Source organism: Neopsephotus bourkii, unplaced genomic scaffold (genome assembly GCF_033783945.1).
Source record: "Neopsephotus bourkii isolate Nb327-2 ecotype Australia unplaced genomic scaffold, CSIRO-AGI_Nbou_v1 NB_659, whole genome shotgun sequence".
In the NCBI taxonomy this organism is placed as follows: domain Eukaryota; kingdom Metazoa; phylum Chordata; class Aves; order Psittaciformes; family Psittacidae; genus Neopsephotus; species Neopsephotus bourkii.
The window spans coordinates 7,022,498-7,042,501 of NW_026901158.1; positions in this window are offsets into that span (position 1 = coordinate 7,022,498).

Genomic DNA, 20,004 nt, shown 5'->3' on the forward strand with positions numbered 1-20,004 from the left:
ATCAATTTGTCGTTGTAGAACTGTGAGACACATGAACATACGGTAAAGTCAAGATAGTCATATATGACATGCTGTTTAAGCATGAGACTTATATCCTCTTGATTTAATTATGTAGAAAGTTGATATTTTACCTAACCCAGATTCATAAGGTTTCTCTGTATTCAAGGGGGATGCAGATAGCTTCTTGACACAAGGTTTCTAAAATAGGATGAGCAACACTGTCTATAGAGCTGTCTATTCATCTTTATGTTAATAATAAAAAGAGCCTGGACAACTACTTTTAGCAATTCACTATTCACATAAATTCGGATTACTAAAGTGAAACACTGTTGTAGTTTAAAGTTGCATGCAGAATTACAGCATCTGTTGTCACTGAATCTGTGTGCTACAACTTGCTCTGAGTGGCTGAGATTTAAGTTCATTTAGTGCTTATTCTGTAATGCTTCTTCAAAAAGAAAAAGCTCTTTCCTTGTCTGTAGTTGATTTCTTATCAGGTTTGCAGTTTGTGGGAGAAGCAGTCAGGTATCCTCTCCATACCCATTAAGTGCAATGATTGCTGGAGGGGAGCCTCTTTGGCTGCCTGTGATCACCTATTTGTGGCCTAAGTTTTTTTCCTTTCAAATTGAAATCCATCACAGATCCAGATCTCTTGGTGCAGGTGGATTTCAGAGAATCACTTCAGCCTAGACAAGCCATTTCTCCATGTCAGACTATGTGAATTCAGAAAGCTTTTCCTTTCTTTACCCTTTGTTTTCATGGAAGCAAATCTCTGTGTGGCTGCTGTTGCTTTCTGCGTGCAGTGAAGATGGACTCCAAAGTGGGGACTTCTGTGTTGGTCCCACTGGTCTTCAGAACTTGTCATGAATTCTTCATGGTGACACATCACCTTCCCACATCCTCTGAAGGAGAAGCATGCCTTGACCCAGTAACCAGTTCAGCAGAATGGTTAATTCATTTTAGAAAACTAAGTTTCATTCAGGAGGGGAAAATCACATCCAAAACCATCACCTCTTCTTCCTGTATCCCGAGAGTGTAAAAAAGACATTGCTCCAAACCATACTTCACAGGCTTCCCCCCAAGTTTCCAGCCTCTCATGCAGTGCCACTGAAATTTTAGGAGCATTGAAGTTGTTGCTAGTGAACTGCATGGGGCTGACTTGAAAACGAAGTCCGTTCCCTAAGCAGCCTGAGGGAGGAAGCCCTCTCCTGCTCATCTTATCCTTCTGAAGGCAGAATAAAAACCAGAAGTAAACAGAGAACAAAGCTTCTGAAGGTGCCTCCACGTTTTTGTCTGGATAGAAAACATTTATAAAGTTTTGCTTTAATTCTCTCAGATCTTAGTTACAAATTTCTTTTACAACTTTAAAAATGCAGTGAATGTAGCGAAATTCAAAGGCACAGTGGGAAAGAGACAGAAGCTTGAACCATAGGCTTCAACCATAGGGGTTGTAGTTTCTAGTAAACAGCTCTCTTCTTGACACCAATGGAAGGCTTCCATGGCTGTATTTAACCTAAGGGCTGCTTGCTAGCAATCAAGACCCTTTGATCTCTGTAAGCTGGTTCCCCAATTACTTACCAGTTTGGAATTGAAGAGGGGAAAACAAAATAGCTTTGTTAATTAAGCAGGAAAATCCTCTTGACCTGGGCAGGTGCTGGGCTGTTGCTGTGGAACACCTGCAGGGTGTCTTCAATAGATTTATGAGTTAACAAGACCTGACTTTCAGCTGCTAAGGAGTGTGATTTATCAGGGTGGATGATTCCCTTACCCTCAGGGAATCTTATTTTCTTACAGGTGGATTTTTCTCTTTACAGGTAATGTTTTCTTGATTAAAGACAAATCGTTGAAGACTGTGTTACGTATCCCAGCAGAGAGAGGCATCATTAGGGTGGCTGGGTATAATACTAAGATGTGCAGTGTCTCCAGCAGACTCTGTGCAGGTGCCAGATAACAGAACCTTTTATGACTAAAACTCCTTGTCAATGAGAGCTAAGTTTCTAGTTCCTCTGTTCATACAGGCTACTGGGTACTGTTGGTGGGTGCTAAAGGATACAGGCTCAAAAAAAGGAGGTTTTGGCTCAGCAACAGGTTGCACTTTAGACAAGCTCAACTGTCTGGAAAAAAACCAGGTTGTATGGATAATCCTGGAGTGGGAATGTTAGATTAAATGCTCTGATCCTTTGCAATATTGAATCTGGGATCAATCCTGTTTTAGTGAAATAGAGAAGACCAAGGCAAATCATTAACCACCACAAGCTGAGGTCTTTAGTTGAGAACCTGAAGCTCTTTTCTCCCTCTCACCTCTCTGGGGGAAAATTTGGATCCAAGGTGATGCATATAGGAAGCAGTTTCCACACATTCCAAAATAAGAGACTACAGTTGTTCTTCGGTGCGGGGTACTTAAAGGCAGGAAGAAAACTGTATTCAGTGTAGACTGCTTTCCTGAAGGAGCATGAGGGTTCAATTAGTCCTGTGATCTTGCTGAAGCTTCATAGCCAAAAGTTAGCTGTTGCCCCGGGGGTATGAGTGCTTACAGCATGTAACACAGATACACACATGTATATCTAAAAGACAGTAGTCTTTTGTGGCTAGAAATGTGGTCAGCTGAGGGCAGGTTTGTACGTGGCCTGTGTGTCTTCCTTCTCTCAGATGTGAATTTCATCCTCCATGAGATGGAGCAGTGCTATTGCCACTGTTTCACAGAGAGGGAATGAAGACATAGAGAAGCTCCTTGAGTTGCCTAAAATCATAATTGTAGCTTCTAGGGGATTGGAGAAGGCGGCAGCTGAACAAGGAATTGATCACAAGCCTTCTGATAGCACCAGGATGATTAGAACAGCCTGCTTTATCTGCAGGTAGGTGTAATTCCACTCTTTCTACCCAGCCTTTTGTCTGCCTTGTCTTCTGAGATAGCAGGCTCTTTAGAATAGGTACCATCTGATATTTTATATAGCACTTAGCAAAATACAGCCCCAATCTCGCTGAGCCTCAAGGCATTACCATAATCAGTGCATTAGGGGTCAATTTTTCAGACAGAGATTTGAAAATAACTTTGAGGAGTCTTTTGTAATGAAAGTTCTTGTTTGCTGCTCTCCGGAGAGGGAATGGAAGGGGGGAATTTATGTTCTCTCTCATGCAGAGTTGCACATCTACATTGAATCTTGAAGGAGATGCAAGTCCCCAGCTCCCCCCAAAGGAATGGAGCACTCTGGGTATTTTGGAGGTGAAAAATACACTGTGTTTTAAAAGAGCCAAGATATTTAGCTTTGAAAATTAGCTACTCAGCAGGCCAGCATTAAAATTAATTTAATGGAGTGTAAATTAACATACTTGACACTTTTTTGATCATTTCTCATAGACAGTGCTGACCGATAGGAATAAAAGCGTTTTCCCTCATGAGGTTAGGACAAGAAGATGCACAGATTTACCATTGCCACCCCATGGGGCATTTTCCTCTTCAGGAGTCACTGTAGTGCATCAACTTCCAGTCTTTAAATATTAAGCATGGGCATATGCTTTTGCACATAGTATAGCAGCATTTTAAAACTCAGTTTCATTCACTGACACTGAAATGTGGATAGAATTTTCATTTCAAGTCTGATGTGAAAGTTAATGAAGTTCACTCTGAGTTTATAGGCAGGATTCTCTAAAAAGTACAGAGGACTATTTATAGCCTAGTCCCCCAAATGCAACCCGCTGAAACTTTGGCCATGTTGATAAGTGATAAGAATGTCATTTGAGGTTTATTTTTTTTCATAATAATTTAATTGTCATTGTAAAATGCCTCATAGTTGGGACAGATTAAATTGCCACAAAAGCCATTACTGAAATTCATAACCCCCTATAAATGTAAAGTGTTTGCTGTTGAGCCATAAATAACCACACTCGTTCCAGGAAAATGAGGTGCAGGAAATAAATTAACAAAACCCAAACACATAGGACATTAGGTTGCAACCATGTGCTGACGGGAATTCAGCTGAGCCCAGAGGAGAGGCAAATTCAATGTTTAATTATGGCCTCAGTAAATCATGCCCCCTCTGTGTGTTTTGCCATATCGACATGTTGCAAAGATTATTTCACAGTCCGGTTCAATAGCACTGGTAAAGTATGTACGTTTCAGATGTCATTATACTTGAAAAGGGCTGAAGAGCATAATGTTTCTTCAAAGATGTGCAGGGTCCACTCGTGGTTAAATTAAAGGAGGTAAATCAATTTTTGTTAAGTCTCATGTAAAAGGCTTTGGGTCTGCTCTTCCATCATTTGCACCCTTGGTGGTCAGTTTACCTTGTGTTTGGTGGGAGTGAAAACACAGTAATATTCCAGAGCTTTCCATCAGTTTAAATGGCCACTCAAAGTTTAGGCCTCCTCTGGCAGGTTTGATTTTTCAGCTGGAATGTAGTATCAGCTTGGAAAAAGAATCAGGTTGTAATGATGCATATTGGAAAGAAGATGGGAAGACTGGGGAGGGACGTAGCGGGTGGGAAAAGGAGATTTGAAACAACTTAATTGTGATACAGAAATGGCATCTGTAGTAAACATATTGAACTGATAAACAATGCAGCTGCTACAGATTTCACACAGAGAAGTAAATGCCATGGCCATATGTAATTCATTACCTGTGTTAATTAGGGAATAAGGAGGGAAAAAAAGAGAAAGAAATTGTAGGAAAAAGGGACAAATCGAATCACCAGTGTCTGCAAACTGTGCATATGCCCTGTTTTAGGACTGGGCGAGAGATCCTCTACTCTTACTTCTGGTCAAGGCCAGAAATAGCCAGCATCTTTCCTGCTCCTGGATAATGCACTGGGCATTACCTAACTTATTTACGTGTTCTTGGAAATAAAACAACCAATCCAAACCAATCACCCAAAAATAAAAGAAAATAAAGAAAGAAAGAAAATAATGGGAAATTAACTTTCAAATCCCTGTCCTGGCATATGCTTGCTACATTTTTCCAGCCAGCTCCCTCTCTGTTGACCTGAAGTAAAATTCCCCCTGTTCAAAGCAAAATTAGACCACCTTATATGACACTTTGATTACAGTGCACCCTCCAAAATGTGTATGGTCCCTGATTTTGAAGGTGGAATAGACTCCAGCACTGATTACAGGCACTGAAGGCACTTTGGAGTGTGGAGGGCTATAGGGATGGAATATTTCTGCTTCGTAGCCGATTACTACCTGAACCCACCAATGTGGTCTCCCTGCCACATTTAACAACAGCAGCAGGAACTCACCTTGAAGAGGCTTTGGATCACTCCTACAGACATGAAAAAAGCCCTAAAGACTTCTTATTAGTCAGTTAGAAACTCAGGGACAGCCACTGAAAACTAGAGAGTTACAAAAACTCTCAGCTTTTAAATAGGGTTTCATGTTAGTACTGTAAATTAATGTAAATGTCACTTTAAAAGAGAATATGGAATAAAAACCTAATAAAGCTGCACAGCACTGCAGGGGTGGTGAGTAAATTGAGGGAATATTTGATTAGATTTCAAATGCCGCTCTTTAATTTGTATGCTCTCACTTCCCCCCCACTCCCCTCCGCCCCTTCCCACACTTCCCTCATCTATTATATCTGCTGGCACACAGTGAATGTTACAGCCCTACCTAAAAGGTCTCTTATTTCTGGATGAAAACCCACATTAAGTTTTCATACCTGGAGGACCCTTGAAGTGACAGTTTCCTCCAGACTGTGCCCCAACAGCAGATGGGGAGACATGAAGAGCATGAATTCCCTCCCAGCAATGCCATGTCCATGCTGCTCTCTGACATCTGCAATGAGATCTGTTTCAACCCTGTGCCCTTTGTGTGCTGAAAATCAGAGCGATTGAAGCCCAAACACCCCACAGCTGCTCTTGCAATGGGAGGGCAGGTCAGAAGAGGTGACTGGTTTTTGGCAACTGCATCTCCCTTCCTAGAGCAAAGCCACTCTGAGTATAAGTACGGCTCTTAGCTTCCAGGGTAAACTGTGTTTGTAGAGACATGGAATCCTAGGATTGTGCTGCTTTTGGACTTAAATTGAAGAGTTTTAGGGAAGACTCTGGGGTAAAAGCTCCCACTTGTTGTTTATCTGGAACTCCAGCAGTGCAGGTGTCTTGCTAATGGTACAGTGCTGTGAGCCAGGAACTGGGGTAACCTGTACCACATTCCCACAGTAACCCAATTGCATGGGCTCAGATATGCCAAAGTCTCTTTTCCTGACCACCAAAACTTTCCAATGTCTTTGGATGCTCTGGGTTGACAATGCCAAGACAAAAATATAAGGCAAAGACTCCTGAAGGAGGCTTATTTTCCTCCTTTTAAAAGCTTTTGCCCTGGCAGAAAGCACTGTTCTGGTTTAGCAACAGCAGCCTTGTAGTAGAGATAATGATCTGAAATCTCTATGGCCATCGGCTAGTTCTCTTTTGCCTGAGTGAACTGTTATTGTGGACTCACTTTGGCTGCAGACTGGTTGCCTCTGAGCCAGTCAGGCTCTTATCTTCATTCCCTGAGCTTTGGCCAGACTTGCAGAAGAAATGTGCTTAAAGGCTCTTCTTCTGTCTCAGCCAGAGTGTTATCTTGGGGTTGCTGAACCTTTGCTACTCTCTTCTCAGGTGGCATCAGTCATGTCTTTGCAGTTTGAAGCTAGAAACTCTCTCCTTCATCCTTATACATATTATTTCTCAAGTTGAGCAAAGATTGACCTCTCCGTGTCCTTTCTATTCCCCTGCTGCTTAACAGACTGGCAGGAAGTGATGGACTCTTTGCCTTTCTCTCAGAGATCTGAGGGCCTGTCGCAGTGTGTCTATCAGCCTGAACCGTCTCTGTGTTCGTGCTTCCTCAGATAACAATACTAACAGCAACAAGCATGTGTTTCTCAGCCCCTTACCTTGTAATGTTTTCAATGCTTTCAAGTCCATCCCTTCCAAGAAACGGTGGGAGCAGTGGAGATGAGACTAGTGAAGGTGATGATTCTTAGCGGTATTATCCCTTACTAATTTCTTCAGCCACCATTAATTGGTGAAGCAGCATGTAACAGTGCTTTCAAAAACAGGCTGACCATATTGAGTCATTTGTCATAAGCCATTGAGTCATAAAATTGCATCCTCATGGGTGAGAAAGCAAAGATGGAGGAAAATCCCATTAGGAAAATACCCAGTCTTAATGAGCCTGCAAACTTTTCTCTCCCTTTCTGCAAGGCAGTATCTCTGAACCTCAATGCCTATGTGGGCTTTTAGCTCTAGTATTAGTGTCTGTTGCTGTCCTAAATGCCTGGGGACAGATAAGAGTGACAACTTACATAAATTAATGATGCATAGGCTCTGTTCTGCTTGAGTGGGAGAAGAGATGAAAACAGGGAATGGGATGATTGCCACAATGCAAAGTTTGGCCATATGACACATCAGTTTTGCCTTATCAGACTGCTAGAAGAGCTGTGATAAGACAGTGATTCAGCTAAGCAAAGACGAGACTGACACTTTCCTTATGTCTCACACACATAAAGGGAACAAGAGCTATTGGACACTGCCAGATGATTTAACTCTGTCCAGAGACATTACCAAAATTGCTAAAATGGGCAGTTTGCTGTTAATACACTCTTTGTAGTTATTACCCCTTCTTCTCCCTAGATGGTACGTAGCATTGGTGATACCAGCCATTTGGTCATGACTCACTGTTGTTTTACAGACCCTGTCACAAAGCTGTATTTATAGCAAATGAGAAAGGTTCAGGGCTTTCGTCAGAAGCAGACTGAAGAGGAAACTTTTAATGAGTTCTTCTTGGAGATCATCAAACCGTCAAAAGAAACCTACAAAGAATCAGTTGGAAAGTCGGAACTTGACTTTCCTTTGATGTTATCCTCTACACAGGCGTTTTGAGGAGTCCCAAGAATCTCAAAATTAAGATCACTGAGGAATGGTGATATCCAGCTCCTTTTCCATCTCAAATGCTGGAGTTGCTGTTGCAGGATATCTGTGCTTTTGCAGGAGTGTGTAGAAAAAACAGTGTTGGGAGAAATGGCAAATGTCTCAGCTCAACAGCTTGGCACTGTGTTGATGGAGGACTTTGGTCTCAGGGAGGCTCCTTGTTTTATATGCACATGCAATATATGCATTTATATGCATTTATATGCACAGCTTGAGCCCCAAGGAGCTCTTCTTGGCAACTCTCACTCCATCACAACTGTGTGGCATCAGTGCATTGTATTGGCTGGGTCCTCTTTTATGTCTCTTGATTCACTTCAATTTCCTAGCCCTGGCCAGGAAGCACCATTGTTACTACACAGCCTCTAACCTCCCTCCTATCATCTCTTTCAACCTCTCTGGGACACTTTTCTCCCATGTTGAATATGATCTCTGCCTTTGTCCTTCATTGACTGTTATTTCCAAGGGCTGTACATTGCTTTTTCTTATCTCCTTCTCACTCCTTTCCCTCTTCTCTGCAAACTTGTCAATCAATCCAAATTGTTGCAACAGCCAGTGGGAAGCCTCTAACCTTGTTGTCATTGATTTGAACAATGCAAATATTAATGAGTGGAAAACTCATTAAGAGGAAGCAGGAGAATTCTCGCTGACAATCCACCTCTGTAGTGCCAGGTGGATCCTGCTACAAACAGGAGAAAAAATGATGGAGCTTTTAATTCTAGCTCTACTGGTGTGCTTATATATGCCTCACAGCCTGGATACTCTGTCATCTGTGTGGCCACATTTTTAAGAGCAGTGCTCTGCTTGCATGTTCTAGACAGTATGTTTTGAAACGTATTCATCATGAATTGTCCAATCTCTTTAAGCTGAAGCATCAGTTAAACAATTACTTCAAGGCAAAACGGAGCCCACTGAAGAATCACTTGATTGAAGTGAGAATTTACAAGAAATAAATACTTCAAATATTTCATTATTGATGCTCCGGGGGGAAACAAGTCTGATTAAGCCAAAGGGGGAGGGGGGGGAAACAGCATTTAAATTTGAATAAGTATGATGGACTGGCTATTGTGTTGGTGTAAATCAGCATCACTCCTATGCATTTGCTGTCTATGTCAGTCTGAGTGAGCAGTGCTTTAGACATAGTGCGTTACTTCTCACTGGATTCAGCAGGGGTATTGTCTAAAAGGAACTGGAAAGAAAATGTTTGCATGTTACTCATTGCTCTGATGTTTTCTTGCTGTGCTCCTTTTTGGAGAACCACTCCACATGCCTCTTTTTCAGGTACCCTTCTTTAATCTAGGGCTCGTAAGATTTATATGTATCGCAAGGTGCTTGTGCATCTTAATGAGAAGCATTCAGGAAATGTCATTTCTTGAAAGTTGATGCCCAGGTGCAATGGATCATGCAGTACAGCAGAAGTATTTTCAATTTCTTATTATCACTGTATGGAAGAGATAAGGAGTAATCATTAAACACAAGCATTTATTTAAATGCAGAGTTGAGGTGGATGCTGTAAGCACACAAAAGGCAGAGCATTTCACAAGATGAAGGGTCAAACTTTCCAAGTTTGGAGGTTTTAGGCCTCTAAATCCCAGTTCAGAGGCCAAATATACTGTGACTCCAATAATACAATAGCTATGTTGACCACCCACAGACCCCTTTTCCATTCTGTGTTTCTAGTCTTTGTACTGTCTCTCACACATGTAATTCAGTGGAATACAGCATCGGAGAGAGGCAGGACAGCAGTTACATAGTTGAATGATTTGTGTGCGACCTGCCAAGGCTGTAAATGAGCCACGTACTATCTGCACCTCCTGATTGCATTCCTACTCCTTCTCTGCAGCATTCAACCTACTGGGTTTGGATCTCACAAGGACTGGGTCTCACAAGGTTTTGTTTTGTGTCTGACATGGTAGAGTCTCAATCTTGATTGGAACCTCTTGTCACAGGTCTTAGCAGAAACAGCAAAAATGCAGACAGGAGAAACGGGGGAAATGCGATTACAGGATAGAACAGCACAGGAAATCCTGATGCAAGACAGCATGACATCTATAGGTTGGAAGGGTAACACTTTTCAGGGTATAGTTCTGCAGTAAGGAAACTGGGGATCTAATTTTCTTTTCACCTTCCATTGGAGTGGAAGTGCATCACTGTCCGAAAATGGTGCTAAATCAAAGTGCTGGTCCTTTATGCAGAGATAACACTGCATAAAAGCAAGGTGTATTTTAAAGCCATTAGCTGTATGAAAAGCAGTTAGTACTCTCAATCACCAACAAAAACCCCCACATAACAGAAGAATTTTTTAACGTCTGAATAAATTCAGCTTTTTTATTTCATACACAGGAAGGTTGTTTCTTCCCCTACAAAAATCCAAAACAAAATCTCATCATCTGGGGGAAGAAAACTTATAAGAGTATTTTCAAAGAAAAAGTTCTGATCTTTTATAATTAGGGAGTAGAATTAGAGTACCTCTTCCATCAGAATTAAAGGCAGGGTTCTCCATGGCAGAAAAACATAAACCTTAATACTGATATTCACTATAATGTAACTAAACCACATAAATAGGCATTGGTGTCACTGCAATGTGGTGTTTACCAAATGAACTAATGCTCTTTTTATCTGTTTTTCATAGCAACAGAGGTGTATTAACATTAGTACTTTCAAGCAATTGCATTCTCTACTAGTTACTAGTTACCATATAACTGAACTGGAGGCTCCATGTGAAAATGAATAAGAATATAAAGTTTTCTCCATTATTTTCCCCTTGGGATGATTTATATAAGCAGAGTGGGTGGTGAATTTTCAGATAAACAGATTTCAGCTCAGAAAAAAAAAGAAGTTTGTATCAATTAGTAGCTGAAGTTCTGCTGAAACACAGCCCTTACACAAAGGGGAACTCCTGGAGGTTCACTAAGATTAGGCACTGATGCATTTCTGCTTCCTAATCCAATAGAAACAACAGAATTTTCTATATATTTCATAAAATCACAAAAGAAAGCCTGAAAACCCATAATTTTTCTATTAAAATGAGTTTGAAGGTATTTTTCAAAGTATTTCAGTGTTTTAAGTGATAAAAGCCCTTCTGTTTATGCTTAGAAAAATCAGTCTTTTCAGTCTAGCATCACACTATTGCATCACATAGTTGGTGACTGACACAGAATTGAGTGGAAAATGAAATATGCTTTTATTCTATTTTAATTTTTTAAAGTACTAAGTAATTACTAGATCATGTACCACGGGGTGTGGAGAATTTGCTATTTCTCACTAGCTTTCTCTCCAGACTGGATGTCTAAGAGACAATCCGAAGGTACTGAACTGTGTGTTACAGTACCTACCACTAGAGCACTGTTGACTAAATGCCTTTCTACCAACATGGCAATGAATCTTTGATGTTCTCTGTCTCAGACCAATAAGGGCAAGGTCTGTGGTTAGGAACATCATATCTAATGTCAGATTCTGTGGCTTGAGATACATTGAAATATCTCATGAGGATAATGATTTTATATAGAAGCAAATTAGCCTGACAGCCAAAGTAGGGTTGTCTCCATAATGGCTCACAACCAATTATATGTATTTTTCTCTATATAAACAGCAGTTACACGCCATCAGTAAAGGTCTCAGTAATGAAATAAAGCAAGAAGGAACAAAAAGTAGTCCCATCTCCAGGGGGGTGTGTGTACCCTGCTTCATAAACTAGTGCAGATGCCTTCAAAACACAGGTGCAATACACAGAAATTACCCTCCATGGCTCCTCCTGGGCCTTCCTTATCATAATGCAAGCAGTAGAAATCATGTCCCATGACAGGAGATTCAGATCCAGTGCAGGACTGAGCTGCCATGCTGATTCTGGCTTTATTCCACAGATCGCCTGCCAATGCACACAGGGGTTCGAGGTCTCCCCTCTGCCCCTTTGGCTCAGCTGAGTCTTCCAGAGCTCCATGGCTGTTGCCCTGGGCTATGTTTCTATTTTATTTGCAATCCTTTGAAAGCAATAGCCAGTTCTGGCAGATGAATTATATTCTGTCGAGAAGCAGCAGGGGATGGCTGGGACTGTCTCTCGCTCCCTCTCTCCCTGAATTCTAATTTAAAGAGAGGAAACAAGATTTCATTGAATTTTAACAAATTAACCATTAATCACTTATGAAAACCTCCTGATGAGGACATGGATTGTCTGGGTTATGAATGGGAACAGCTTCATTTTGCTGTGATTGTTCAACCAAGTTAATCCCCAGCTCTCTTTACCTCCATCATTCTCCCCACCTTGTTCTCTGTCTCTCTCATTGCTGCGTGCTCTTGTCTTCTTCCCCCCACCTCCACCCAACACATATACCCTGCTCTCTCTTGTCCTCTTCCCTAGACGCGCAGCCCCTGCTGAACCCATCTCTGAATCATTTTTGATGTCCTGCTGAATATGGAAATGAAAGAAAAAACAATGTCTTCCGCTGGCTGTGTGGTGTGAATATTTATGAGGGAGCCAGCAAGGAAGCTAAATAGGAGCTATGAGGGAGCCAGGCAGCGAGGATGGCAGCTGACAAGAGCTCATTCAACAGCACATCCTTGGCTGCCGGCAGCATCCCAGCAGAGTGGGGGCTGTGTGAGTGACAGAGCAGCAGCATCATCCTTGCTTGGGCAACACAAAACCCGAAGTTGCAGCTGCTCCTCCGCTTCCTTTTTATTCCTCCCTCCTCTTGCTGATCAATTTCAGCTACAAAAATAATAATAAAAAAGATTCCTTGGATGTTGTTCAGCTGCAGCAGAGGATTAGGCCTTAAAAATCGATGTTTATGTTCAACAGGGCTATAAAACCCAAAGCTTCCCTCCACTTATCAAATCTGAATTGGAATCAGAAAACCCCTTGGCTTGTCACACGAGGGGTCACAGATGGTGTGGCACACAGGGATGAAAATCTCTTTGAGTCAAGGCTCTCTCTCATGCTGTTTCTCTTCCTGCTGCCATATTCCCATACTCTATAGCGGAGTCTTTTCCACAGGGAGACATCACTCTGGTGAGCACCACACAGAGTGTAGATGGGTACCAGAAACCTGGTGTTGGGGAGGGGAAGGTGGTGCAGGTCTATCTATTGGATTCAGACCTAGATGAAGCTCTGAAAGATGGCATCTTTATTTTTTCCCTTACGGATAAACCAGACTTAGAAGGAAACCTCTCTGGAGGTTGGGCATGGGCCAGCTGGAGTAAAACAGAACTCCTGAAGGGAATCATCAATCCCTTGTTTCCCCTGAGGTCTGCAGAACCTCTGCAAGGTGATGGATTATTTTGGTAGCTGGACTACGGGGTGCAGCTATTCCTGCTGCCAAGTACAGGATGCATGTGGAGCAAGGAGAGAACCCTCTTTAAGTCACAGCCTTTAATGTAGTAAATCCACATCCTACCATGGAGATGCTGAGGATTTCTAACTTACCTGAAATATAATAATACAAAATATCATAATAGAAATATAAAATAGGTGAGCTTTTTGATTGCAGGGTGTGTAAACCCCAGTGCTGGAGCTGTGCTGAGTGGGACACTCAGCTACCACCCTACTGGGGGTGCACAGAGCTGGCTGCTTCTGTAGTTAATTTTCCTACCCCACTTCCAGTACTTTCCCCATACAGTATCTTTCACCAGTTCCTCTTCAGAGTGTTCTGGCCTGACTCTTCTCATGGCAGCTTGCAAGCTGAAGCACACTACTTCCTGTAATGATGTAGGACTGTGAAGCTCCCTCCTTAATGATAATCTTTTCACAGTGATATATAGCCTTGTCTGACTCAGCTGGAAGATCTTTTCACTTCTAGACACATACTGTGGGCTGTACATATGGCTGAGCTAGAAATTATTTGGTCCATCTGGGTAATCATGTTAATCCTTCTCCTCCATACACAACATTCCTGGTTGTAGAGTTGGTTTTCTTCTGGTTTTCATCCTTTATCCACCAAGCCTTCAAAAAATGGACCCACAGCCTTTAACAAGCCACAGGACAACAGATGGACCTGATGACAGAAAACAAACTGAACTAAAAAATAAAAAGGCAAGAGGGTGAATCTAATGAGATGGATGAAAATACCAATGTATAAATCCTGTGGGATAGGGTGCTGGAATATATCACCAGTGCTATAAGAAAAAGTGGTTCTACTGCCTGGCATTGTAGCAAATAAGATGTCTGGAACATGCTATAAACTTATAGAACCAAGTCACTGCAATATAGGAGACCTAAATTAAAATTGATTAGGCTATCTATCTCCATTGATAAATGGCACTGACAGCCTTATAGGCAACCTAGGCAAAATCACCATAAGGACCCTCCTAAATTTTGTACCTTTGCTCATCCTTCAGTTCAGATGGACATTTATATAGATTGTGTGGGCAAAAATAAACTTCAAAAGACAAATCTCAGTTTTCTTAATTCCATGGGGGGCTCAGGTATGGCTGCAATGTACAATGCTTTAAAAAGCCCTGAATGGCTGCATCCCCAGATGTATTGCTATTTGGTTATTAGTCATGATTAGTCATTTTCTCAGTTGTTAACTCACTTTAAAGATCTTTCCTCAATCATAGCTTACATTAAATCTCCGCTTATTTACTCATTGCAATCAATCAGTCATGTTGATGGTGATAAGTTAGAAAAGCTTGAGGAGAGCAGAAGTCTTATTCTAAGTTTTCCTTCAGTTAAATGAATAAAGCTACACCAGAGGTTATTTTACATGACGTACAACGTCTGAGTTAGTGCACACTGTATACATGTTGCCCCCAGTTTTGGGACCGGAAGCATATAGTCACATTAAAAGGGGAAGTGCTGTTCATTAAGATGGCTATTAACTAATGTACAAAGTCATTTAAAGCTCAATATTTTACTTCATTACAGCTGATTAGTGAATACAAAGAGTAGCCCCTATCATATTTTTAGTTCTACTATAGAAGGCTCTAAGCAATGAATAAGCCCTTTGCTATTATCACTTGTGAAACTGCAGATAAATAGGCAAGTAGCTTCCCAGGCAGATTGTAACTCACTAAAATATATTAATGGCTTGGCTACATGGCTGCAGAGATGGTGTAACATCGTGACAGCGACTTACTGCTTCTGGATGTCTCTGTAACGAAAAACCCCAAACAGGCAAGCTCAGAAGAGGCCATTATTTAAATAGCTGTCTCATTTCATGTAATTTCAAGTTCAATGGTGCGGCAATTCTGCAGTATTAGATCTACGGAATGATTATTAACATCACACCTATTCAAAATTAACTATGAATTAATTATGAGAGGAGTTCAGAAATTCAGATGCCTTTTGAGATAGGCTGGAGGGGAAGGAGAGGGTAAGTGTCAAAATCTGGCACAGGTTTAACCTGTTGTGATTTCTCCTCTTTGCTTCTGCAGCTATGCAGGACAGGTGATTACTTGCACCCTGGATGTGCATAAGGGACACATCTAATAAGTCAGATGAGTCATGCCCTAGGTGTGTTATTTCTCTCCCTTGATGATGAAAGGAGTCCAGATGAGTAACTCAGACATAGAGAATGACACCTACCTCTAGTCAGAATGAGTCCTCACTGGGGAAATCTGAAGCACTCAATCACTGAAGGAGATAACAAGCTCACTGCGGGCTTTGAGCCCTTGATGTCCCATCAAACCTGAGTTTGCAGAGTAAATTGCAGAGAATTTGTCAGCGTTCAGATGCTGAGTTATACTCCATAGACAGAGAAACTGGGACCTGGCATACTTGTGCCACAGTGAGGCTTCAGCATCTTGGTTTTGTCTTGCAGCCTAACTCATCCAGACTACCTCCTTTCCTTAATCTATCAAGTCTGCTGGGACTTCCTTTCTCCTGTCAGTTTTACACAGGCCACTGTGGCAGCAGGTAGTTTTATGTAGACATGAGGTAACTGGACAGACAGGCAAATGGTGGAATAGATCCAGATGCTTCTGTGCACAGCAAAGAGAGCAAATCATTCATCTTTCTCTGTCTACAAAAGGTTGTAAGAAGTCAGCCGCTATATGTCAGACAACCTGGCTCAGAGAGGCATTCGTTGTTAGTCTCTGGCAATGTGAGGGACATCAGTCATTTCTAATAAAAGAAATGCTTCTTGATACAGCTCCACTTTGCTCTATAGGCTGGAAAAGGAAGCTGCAGATATCTGTGGCACATTGGTCACAGTTTCCCTGGCTGCTTGCAATAATTCAGCCATAAAGCTCCTCATGGACAGAGAGCATTGCTGCTCTGCCTCCATTCTATTCCAGTTTCTCAGCATGATAAAGGATAAAGTGAGCTCTGACAAGCCAGAGTGAGTTAGAAGCTGCTGATGACTCCTACCAAAGGCAACAAAGCAAGCCTGGGGAGATCTAAAGTAATGAAACCCTTTTCATGTTGACTTCATCCCCAAAGTAATTTCTGAAGTTGCAGGATCTTGGAGAGAGAAGAAGGGTCACATTGTCAAAAAATCCCCCACGGATAAAAGTTGAGACCTTTCCTTTGCCAAGAAAAGTTGGTGACAGGGCTATTAAAATCTGGGCTTGCATTTCCTTGCTGCTATGTGAGCCAAGAAAGTCCAGCTTTTCCCAAACCTAGGGTATTTGTTTCTTAAGCCCACTGTCAGAAAGCCACAGAGTGACTGTGAACCAACAACCAGAGTGGGAACTGTTTGTATGCATGTGGTCCCTCCTCTGAAAGCAACAGACAACTAAAACTCTCATTGGTTGTAAACATATTATTCACTACAATGACAATCATACAAACATGGAAGAAATAAGGGCATGGCTTAGACTCATAGTTGTTAGCTTGCCAAACCTTCTTTTCTGCCAAAGTCTTGTATGTACATCAGTTCTTTCACCTCTTTGTCTACAGAATCAATCACCATGGTGTCCATTGAACAAAGGTGTTTTATACAGCATTAGATCTAAATGATGTAGTAGATGCTCTCCAATGATACGACTGAACATCTCTGGAGCTAGCTGTGATATACAGGCATTACTCAGAGCACAGCTTGTTGCATGGCAGCCCTTTTTGCTTGCAGTAGAACCACAATAGAATATTATTTAACCTCAAACCTATTGTACTTCACCTGCTTGTCCAAAGACACATGAAAGCCGTACCAGACTGTGCCCATTAAAAATATCTACCAGCTGGCAGAATTTCAGGCTTGAACCCACTATCTCACCACCTGATAATCCCACCCACACCACAGGGAACCTCAAAAGAATTGACCTGTGAGCAGCCTGGATTTTTCTATTGGGGGCCATCCTCTTATTGCTGCCCCAATTCTCTTCTGTCATTTGGGAGTGTGCAGGGTTTGGTAGCAGGGTATGCACAGAATAAGGTTGCTCTAAGCCTGCATGTTGGAAGAACCTGTGTGTAACCATGCAGGTGGCTGCAGAATGAAGTGCAGCATCCAACCATGAGCAGACAGGATGCTTACACATGGGCATTTGAAAGGGAAATGGACTGTGCTGGGGGGCTGGTACTAAGCAAAGGCCACCACTCTGGAGGCATGCATGAATTCATATCGTAATCACTCCTATTTTTTCAGCATTTTACTTCCCTGCTTGTGAAATGGCCCTGAAAGGAGCTCAGCTGGAGATGCACGTACTGTGTTTTCCCATCAGGGTTTGGCCAGCCCCTCCAGCTCCTCCTTCCCGTTTCAAACAGTCTCCTAAGCAAAATGCAAAGCCACCAGTTGTTCCAGCGGGTTCAGCATTTGGCAGGATGAATTTGTTCATTGCTAATTAAAACAAAAGATTTTGGAGGCGCTTTGCACTTTGGTTTATTAGCTTTCCTACGTGCTAGCAAACCGGAGCCCTTGTTACACTGTCAGCAGAACTATTATTATTACTATTATTTATTATTTACAGTACAACTTGTGAGTCACTTCCTATGTTGGTGGATCTTGCACCATCTGTTACAAAAAAAAAAAATATAATAGCAGTCATTTTCTGAAAGAGTATTCTAATCCAAATGTTAAAATAGATCCACATGAAGCCAATTAAATAGAGTGTGTGCTGGTAATCTGAGTTACTTCAGCTCAGCTAAAGGAAAAGGCAAAAGAAATCAAAGGATTGAGTAAGGCCAAAATGCAAAGATGCAGAATTTGGAAACCTGGGGAGATTTTGCCAACATTTTCCTGGAATTCTAAATTTCAAGAGGAAAAATAATTGTTTTCTTCAAGGCTATGTTTAGGAGTGGGTATGGATCCAAATCTGCACATAAATTGCCAGTCCAGACCAGGCTTTCTGTGAATCCTTCAAAGATCAGAAAATCCCAGTTTTAATCCCTTTATTATTTAGTGCTTTTAGCTGTTTTTGTTCTTACTCTGAGTAGGAAAAAAAAACCCTACTTGATCTGGTTTGGTTGCCTTCACCTGAGAGTTTTATGTAAGCTTATGACTAATTAACATCAGGTTCCCAGGTGTTGCTTTTAAAGACTTTGCCCCTGCCTGCAGAAGTTAAGGGGAGATGAAGCAAATACATCGTGAGGAAATTATGGTGGTCAAGCATGAGTTTGCTGTCCCTATGGCATGGTGATCAATAGCAGCTTCACTTCAAACATCTGTGTGTGAGCATTTCTTTGGGCTTCAGATGTTTGACCTTGGGTCAAAGCTGATTTGAAATAAGCAGAGTTTTAGCTGCTTTCATACTGAAGACTTTTTCTTATGATAGCTCTGAGCAGGGTGTACACTGGGGTTCTAGTTTAACTCAGTTGGGACTAAACATTACAAAACCTAAGCCTGTCTTTGTGGGAGAGGGGCATGAGCTTGAGGGATATGGGTTTATCTCACCTGATGGGGTGATAAGCCTCCACATCCCATGTATAAAGGGGAGTCAGCCATCTCATAGGTGAATCAGAGCACTGAAAACCCGAATCTCTTTCTGGAAGCATCTACCTTTCTCTATCAACACCTAGAGAGAGCTCTGACAACTACAACCTGAAACACAGTATGAAAGGGCCCAAAGGTAGGCATCACTAATGCTTGAAAATCGAGCTCTTTTTAAAGGCTTTTTCATCAGTTTTTCCCAGTCTCTAATGGGACATCCTTGGCTTCTTGGGCTGAGATGGAAGCAGAAAGGTTGGGGTGCAATAACATCCTCCCTTTGGGGGAATGGAGATGGGTTGTCTCTTTTGCAGTGTGACCCAGCCCTGCAGCAGCAACTGAGGGATGGTGCTGAGCTTCTGGGGCTGAACAGCCAAACTGCATTCCCAGCTGCAGTTATTTATATTCCCTGAGCAGCGTTGTTTACACAAACTGCATGAATGCAAATCAACGTGAGGAAGTGCTGGAGTCAGTGAGGTGTGCAGCAGTAACAGGCTCCTGGGATTGGTTTTAGTAATGTAGTGTTAACACAGCTACACATGGCTACACACACTTTCATATCCAAGCGAGGGAGAGGGAGAGGGAACACTCATTACCCGGGACACTGGCCGAGTCCTTGTACCTCTACAAGAGATAAAGAATAAAAATGGACTTCATTATCACAGGCTGCCTGTCAATCACCTGCCTCTGCACCAAGCCTTACATTTCTCCAACTGAAAGGTTCCTGTTACCATTGGGCAGGAAGAAAAGCTAGATGTGTGAAAGGAGACAGAGCAGGTAACATGATGACTAGCATTAGTTTGTTGACTACTCTCTTGCCCTGGAGCACACATGCATTCAAACACAGCCTGCTAAGAAAGGTTTTTTTCTGAGAGATGCCAGTGCATAATGAACAGAGTGTAGACATGATGTGGTGGTCTTCATCTTCATCATTGAGGGATATCCAGTGGGTAGCACTTGGGTTACTTGAGATGTCTCAAGATCCTGCTGCCCCTTGAATGTTCACTTGATTTCTAGTGCCAGAGTATCCCTACACTTATGAATACACCATTTCTAGTTTTTAAGCTGGAAGAAATTACGTGAAACAACATTTTCTGATATTTGGATACTGAATTTCTTTCCCTGGGGATGCCAGGTAGTGCCTTTGGAGATCTTTAGGGCTATTCCCTGCCTCTGTTTTTCTCATTGGTAAAATGGGGTTAATGATGCTTCAAGGCAGGTTTACCAGTGTGCTGCCAAGATCTCTTGAGTACCAGTGACCTTTTATTTAACCCATCAACACTAAGCTGTCTTTCATTCCATCACTATATACTCTC